This window comes from Triticum dicoccoides, chromosome 3B (assembly GCF_002162155.2).
Source record: "Triticum dicoccoides isolate Atlit2015 ecotype Zavitan chromosome 3B, WEW_v2.0, whole genome shotgun sequence".
NCBI classification, from domain to species: Eukaryota; Viridiplantae; Streptophyta; class Magnoliopsida; order Poales; family Poaceae; genus Triticum; species Triticum dicoccoides.
The window spans coordinates 808467476-808475298 of NC_041385.1; positions in this window are offsets into that span (position 1 = coordinate 808467476).

A 7823-nucleotide genomic window follows, 5' to 3' on the forward strand; every position below is an offset into this window, starting at 1 on the left:
TTCTGCCATGTTTGATATGTACTAGACGGAAACGCGCGCCTTGCCGTGCCATTTTTTCCTTACCAGACTTTTTCTCATACGATTGATGTTAGGCTCTTCCTCTTATATGTATGTATGTGATTTGGCATCTCGCATGAGATATCTACACCTACAACAACTGCATTTCAACTTCTGGCAGGGATGGGGATTGATTAAACGACATGGAAAATAAAAATAGGTTAGAAGTCAATGCCTGCCATAACACACCTATATTGAGCAGAGGTACACACACATTAACATGACAAAAGAGGTAACAACATTAACATATTGGGAAAGAGATATACTACTTGAACTGCAAAAACACCTTGCATCTAAGAACGGAATTAACGACACAAAGATCAGTATATGAGTGGATGACAATTAACATCAAAGTAAATATTTTCCCCAGAGATTGCTGCATACAAAACGATGCTTATTAAACATGTATATCTGTTGCTTGTTCCTATAAATAAAAATGATGCAGGCCATCTCCTTGATTCTCTTAACCAGAGTCTGTATCTTTAAACATAAGCACAACCCTAGTGTACAAACTGAATAAACATGTATTCTATAAATGATCAAATCCTACATGACTGCATTATGCTTGGTCCATGAGTGCGTGGAAGAATCTGTAGCTCTTAAGTTAACCTTTCTTCTTTGCACCAACATATAAAGAAAAACACATGATATTATGAGGATGGTATATTAAACACTTAGGCATAACAAACAGATTAACTCATTATAAAAGCTCCAGAATAAAACCTTGCTTCCCTCCATTTATGATCTACCTATAAAGAAACTAATGCAGGGACATGCTAATTGCACAGGAAATGGAATCACTGTCGTCCATGTGTGATTAAGTTTAATATCTATCAAAGTTGTTTTACATGAACCAAGCAATGTTTGTATGTATTGCTTAGTCCTAACCAGACCTCTGGAATTTAAAACAGAACATGGTACATTTTTCTCCACAGATGAAAATGCACGCTCAGACATGAGGTGAAAATTCAAAAATGCAATTATAGCTTATGAACATTCTGCTCTGTAAAGCAAATGATGGAATTGCAACATCAATTTACTGGTCACTAAATACAACCATAGTATTGAGTGCAGGGATAATTAGTGTTTCAAAGTTCAAGCATATCTCATATTAGCCGAATCTTCATAGACCAATGTATGTTAGAAGTTACAACTACTGTGCACATCTTCTTATGAAGGTATAAGCTACTGTAGTGGCAAACTAAATCAAGAAGTAGGTTACAGCTACTGTGCACATCTTCTTAGGAAGGTATAAGCAACTGTAGCGGCAAACTAAATCAAGAAGTATCTGAATTCTAACCAGATACAAGTAGTATGAATGGAGAATCATATGGGACCTTACGATGCCTTCTAGGTTGGGTGAGAACCAAGTGGCGTGGAGGGACAACGTGGCAGAATGCCGACTGGCACATATAAAGAGACCATGAGAGCCCATGAGCAATTTTGAGTTTCCGTACAACTCATGATCTTTACTTGATTGAATATAAATCCACATGGACAGGCACAATAACTGGTATGACCGGCACAATAACTGGTATGACCGTTGAGCAATCTCAACAATTCAACAAAAGGAGACACAATATTTTCCAAGTTGTTCTCTTCAAGGTTCGCAACAAACTAACATACTGGCTCGCGAACATGTCATATTGATTTTAGGAATATATCAGATCATGTCATAAAGCTATTATCGACACCTATTTTTTTCACTTCATTGTTTGCTGAATAGAAGATAGAGAATCTTCTTCACTTCTTCATCCAGTACGGTTTACTTCTTCGTCTAGTAACTATAAAATAAAAACGGCAGTCATTTTTCTCAATCGATGCGCATATGAGAAAAACTGAAATCGTAGATAGCGAGCCACACAACAATTAGTGATAGATAGCGAGCATCAACACTATAGAAACCATAACCATTTGGTACAAAATGGTATTTCGGAATGTTGATGTATTCTTCATTCACCATCTTAATGGTCAGACATAGTATCAACTTCAAAGTCACGTACCTTCCTGTGCAAATTATTTGGACTTAAAAAGGGTTGTTACTGATGAATTAAATTACTGGTTTACGTACTAAGCTGATGGATCCAAGGTTGAGCGGTTGTGTATGTGCTTGCTTTAGCAAACCGGGAGACAAAGTCATAAATCATAATATACTACTACTCTAGAAAATGCAACAACGCAGGTTCGTCACGAATGATTCAATACTCAACACAATGAGAAGAATCTATAATAATGTGCAAGAGCTCAGAGGATACACCTAGTAAAAGGAACCAACTACCTCATTAGCAAAGCATCTTCTCCATGATGGTAGTTGCAGAGCCCTCACCCAATCGAATCTTCACTTGAACAAAACAACAACCAGCAATTACGTGCCTGGATCCTAGAGATCTAGATCGGCTGGATACGACTCCATGGAAGGAAGAGGTGCTCTCCAAACTCTGATCGGGACTAATAAAACACTGCAGTTGAGAACAACTGATTCAGCACGTGTCTAGCATGAGCTCATAGAGTTTCTTTGCACAGCCATGTTCCCACGCTAATATATCCAAATTAATGGTCTAGCAATTAATTACTGTAACATCAGATTGGCACTAATCACTTCAAAAGTCGTCCTACTGGTACTGAGTACTCCCTCTGTTCCCATATATTTGTCTTTCTAGACATTTCAAATAGACTACAACATAAGGATGTATATAGACATATTTTAAAGTGTAGATTCACTCATTTTGCTTCGTATGTAGTCACTTGTTGAAATCTCTATAAATAAAAATATTTGGGAACGGAGGGAGTAGTACCGATACCCCAATAAGCTCCTAAAATGAGGCTTCAAGACTAATTTTTTGCAAAACAAACGTTGATTGATTGTCTAAGATCACCGCTATTATCTGAAGTGAATTTGTAACAATATGCATCAAGACTAAGTTTTTCAAAGACACCCAACAACCTATGTACTGATTTCTGAAGTTCCTAATGTTGCCGCATGGTGTCCCACTTCAGCAGAGGCGAGCACGCTTCGGTTGAGCAAAAACCAATGCAAAGCCAGAGGAAAGGGGTAAATTGGAGAGGGCGCTCACCGCTGCCTTGTCGTCATCTTCGCCGGTGCCTCCTGTGTTTCCTAAAGCGTTTCCGGCAGCGTCGAGGCGAGGGCGAGGAAGAAGGGTTGTTCACCGAGGGGTGGCCGGCGGCAGAGAGGGAGTTTACCAGGTTGAAAATGTAAGAGAAACAATCAACTGCGCCCAAACAGCCGGCAAAAATCAGAACAGAGAAGACGATCCAGTAGGCACCCAGACTACACACCCACAGGCCACAGGTGACCAACGTCAGCGACATTGCCCCCAAAATAGCCAAATCCGTCTAAACAGCAGCCCATAATCAAACGACAACCGCAGAAATCGAGCACCCTATCTACACAAAGGCACCAAGCTGCGCGCTCGGCACTCCTCCCCTGCGGCCCGCCCAAGCACAGACCACCATCGAATCATCAATTGGAAAGATAAAGGAAGAACACTGAATCTTGCGATGCAGCGGAGGAAGATGAAGCGGGAAACAGGAGAAAATCAGGAGAAGCGAAGCAGCCGAAATCCACCACAGGAGCAAATCCGTCGCCCAAACCACCACCCGCCTGGCCGCCCCGACGTCGCTACGTCCGCAGCGAGAACCGGCACAGTAACAAGCAGTCAACCCCGACTCCCCACCTCGCGTACACACGTGAACAGAAACAACCTAATCATTACCGCCTCCCCGTGCTACATGTAGGGCGTTAGAGCATCTCCAACCGCCCTTTGCCGCGCCGGCGCCAAAAAAACGGCCCAGTCGCCCCCCTTCAAGAAGCCTGTTTTTCGCCGGCTCGGGCCGAAACTGGTGTAGGCGGACCCAGGCAGAACCCGGCGCACTGGGGGTGTCTGGGGCGCCGGCACAAGCGAAAAGGGCGCGTGGATCCACCCTGTCGACGAGTCGAGGGCCTCTTCCCGCCGTTTGTTCCCGCTTTTCCGCCACTACCCTCCCATTCTCTCATTTCCTCCCGCCAATCTCCCTCCCGCTCGCCTCCCGGCCGGCCGCCATGCCACCGAAGAAGTACGTCGTCCCCTGCGCCACGGCAACGGCCACCGCCTCCGTCGCGCAGCCGAATCAGAGGAAGCCGAGGGCGCCGCCGTCCAAGCTACCGGGCATGACAAACGCCGACTGGAGGGTGGAAGTGCAGCGACGGGAGGCTGTTACCGCCGACCACTGGAACAGGGCCCTCGCCAAGAAGGCCCGCAACAACATGGCATGCGCGGCTGCGGCTGCCGCTGCCGCTTCGGCGGACCAGGCCGAGGCCGAGGCGACTCGCGCGGGGATGATGAATCCACCCGGCAACCACGCGCAGTACGCGCCCGGGGGCCAGCAAGGCGTCGGGTCTCCGTCGCCGCAGCCATGGGGATCGTCAGGCTACGCCGACGGGAACGCGCACGGTGGGTTCAACCCAAATGTCACTTTCCCCATGGACACCCGGCCCAGCGCACGCCCTTGCCCGCCTTCACCGGCGTGTAGTACCCTTCATACAACTACTCGCCGCCCGCGTACGCGTCCTCCCCGACGCCTTCTCTCCGCCGTTGCGCACTGCCCTTCTCGCACCTCGGCGACGCCGACGAGACCGACGCCGACATGGACGACATCATCGCGGAAGGTTCGGCCGCGGCCGCCGCGTCACCCGGGTACACCGTGGATGAGACGCTGGATCTCAGCGGCGGCATGGACGGCGAGCTCGGCTACATCTACGGCGAGGAGGAGCAGGAGGAGCAGGAGAACGACGAGGACGACGAGGAGGAGGAGGAGGAGGAGCCGGCGAGGAGGCGCAAGAAGAAGAAGCGGACGGCCAGGTCAGGCGAGCCGCGCATCAAGTGGGCGTCCAAAGAGGAGGAATGCCTCGCCGAAGCGTGGAAAGTCGTCTGCCTCCACCCGACCACCGGCACGAACTAGAGCATCGAGACGTATTGGGCGCGCATCAAGGCCGAGTTCGATGAGCACAAGCTCGTCGACCCCTATTTCAAAGGCGTCTACATGCAGCGTGGGTCGAAGGCGATGGCGAACCATTGGGGGCGTATCCAGGGGGCGTGCAACAAATGTCATGTGGTCGTCGAGGAGGTCGCCGCTCGCCCGGAGAGCGGCGCCAGCATTGAGGATCAGATATGCCACGCCGGTCTCCCGCCTCTCTTCGCCGTGTGCGCCCGCCAATTGTTTGTTCGTCCCCGCGCAGTTGTTGCGCATGTTCGGCCTGTATCGGCAGAGCAACAACGACGCCGAGTTCAAGTACCTCCACGTTTACAAGCGCATTGACAAGTGCGATAAGTGGGCGGAAGTCCGGCGCACCCTCGAGAAGGCCAAGGAGACCTACAAGCCGGACGCGCCGACTGCGGGTGCGTCAGATGGGAGGCCGGACGACAACAAAGGTGCCAAGAAGGGGAAACACGCGGACGCGGCCACCACTCGCGTGCAGGAGTCCATCCAGCACTGTTTCGCCGACGCACATGTCCGGGCTGCCCTTCGTGAAGAGAAGACCGAGGCGCGATGGTCAGCGTTGATGTCGACCAGCGCCATCAAGTTTGACCTACTCCGGACCAACATCGCAGCGAAGAAGAGGAACACCGACCTGGCTTTCCTGCTGGGCGGGGCGGACATGCTCCAGAGCACCAACGAGGCGGTCAAGGCGTGGTACAGGGCGCATGTTGGCCTTGTCCTGGACCAGCTTCCCTGGACGACACCGCCCACGCCCACGACGACGCCGCCCACGCCCACGCACACGCACACGCCGCTGCCGCCGCCAAGCCCGACCGATGATGCCGCCGAGACTGCCCGCAGCACAGAGACCCCGTCAAGCCCGCGCACGCCGACTCCGCCGATGCCGGAGGCCGACCCCGCCGCCTGATGCGCGCTTCCGTCCTTTCAGCTTTTTGTACGCCGAACTTTTCATCCGATCGCCGATCTACTGGCCGCTTGATCGCCGGATTGTGGCGTCTATTTTGGACGCGGGAATGACTACGTTTGAATTTGTCGTGGCTGGGGGACGGCGCCGGGGGGCGTGGCTGGGAGCTAGGCCGTCCTCAGGGACTGAACTAGCGTCGGCTCGCCCCCAGGCCGCAGTTTTTCGGCGCCCTGAAGGGCCAAACGGCTGGAGATGCTCTTAGAACCCAGATGGAAGGCACGCGTCCCGGAAAAAAGGTCAGCCTACTTCGGTGAACCGCTGCCCAATGGCGCCCAGACAATTTTCACAGCCTCGATTCACCAGATCGCTCTATTTTGAGGGAGCTTAGTAACGGGATAGATACTCAATTATTTTCAGAAGTGGAGGCCTATGTGGAGGAGGAGGACCTGAAGCGGTCGGACAGGGGCATGCTCGTCGCCATGTTCTTGGCGTGCCGGGAGATGTTCCCGGCGATGGCGACGGTGCATCAGAAGTGATCCACCTATGGGTCTCACTCTCGTCGGTGCCAGAAATATGGTTACGTGCTGGAGACTGTATCTGTATGGTCGACATGCTGGCAACGCTCCTTGCTCCGCTTTGCTTCATGCTCTGCTTTGCTGACGATGTAACACAGTACACACGTGTTTTGCTCTGCTTTCCACTGAAGGATGGTGTGACTTTTTCTTCTTGCTCTGTTTTTCTTTATCAGCTTCGCCATCAATAAACTTTGGTTATGGATGGCATTGCTACTTACAACCTCGGAAACATATAGGAGTAGAACGCATCGATACACTTGTCAAACAAAGTCACTATCCTTCTACATTATAGTACCTTTTGGATCTGCTCACCGTGTTCGATACTACATTAATTTTTTCCGAAACGGAGGCAAAAGGTTTGCCTCATCCATTAAATAAGAGGAGAATAGAGTTTGGAGTTTTTACAAGCGCACCTGCAAAATGGCATGTCAATTACTCTCGTACAACAATACAGCCTAGTTTCTTAGCACCTGCCGTAACCAATAGTTTTGCCTCGAGCACGATATTTTGGAGCAGGATAGGCGGCGGCGCACTCTTGTTGCGAAACACACATGTGTTTCTCTCGTTTCAAATAGTCCAAGAGACGACATGATGAGAGAGGCCATCGCTCGTCTATTGGGGTTTCGCATGTCGGTCCTTCTATCCCACCATCGCATGAGGGAATCCTCAATGTGCCAATTGGAGGTGTCCATGTGCACAAGACCGAACTTGTCGATGACCAATCGCCAGAGCCTAATGGAGAAGCGGCACTTGCCGAAGAGGTGGATGACCGATTCTTGCTCACATTTGCAAAGCGGGCAAAGCCCACAGTTATCCCAACCACGCCGCTCCAACCGGTCGGCGCTCCAGTTCCGGTCTTGCAACGTCAACTTTGCTCGGGCCTTGCGGCTAAGGTGGCCATGGTACGAATGGAAGGAGCCTACCAAGTTTTGGGTTGGCTTGGGAATGGTGCAAAAACACCATTCTGGGACTCCCCGTGGTTGCTTGGTCGCAAGCCCAAGGATATTGCCCCGCTTATTTTACAAGCCTCAAAAAGGAAGAGATCGACGCTTCGTCAGGCCCTTCGAGGGAACACTTGGATGACCCACATCAAGCATGACTCTATTGTCTCTGTCGCACACATCAGGGAACGTTTCTCGCTTTGGGCTCTTGTGCATGACTTCCATCTTGACGATCACGTTTAGGACGACATTGTTTGGAAGCATGCTGATGATGAGCAGTATTCGGCGACCACAGCATATAAGGCGCAATTCCTTGGCCTGACGCACTTGCCCATTTACACATGGTTT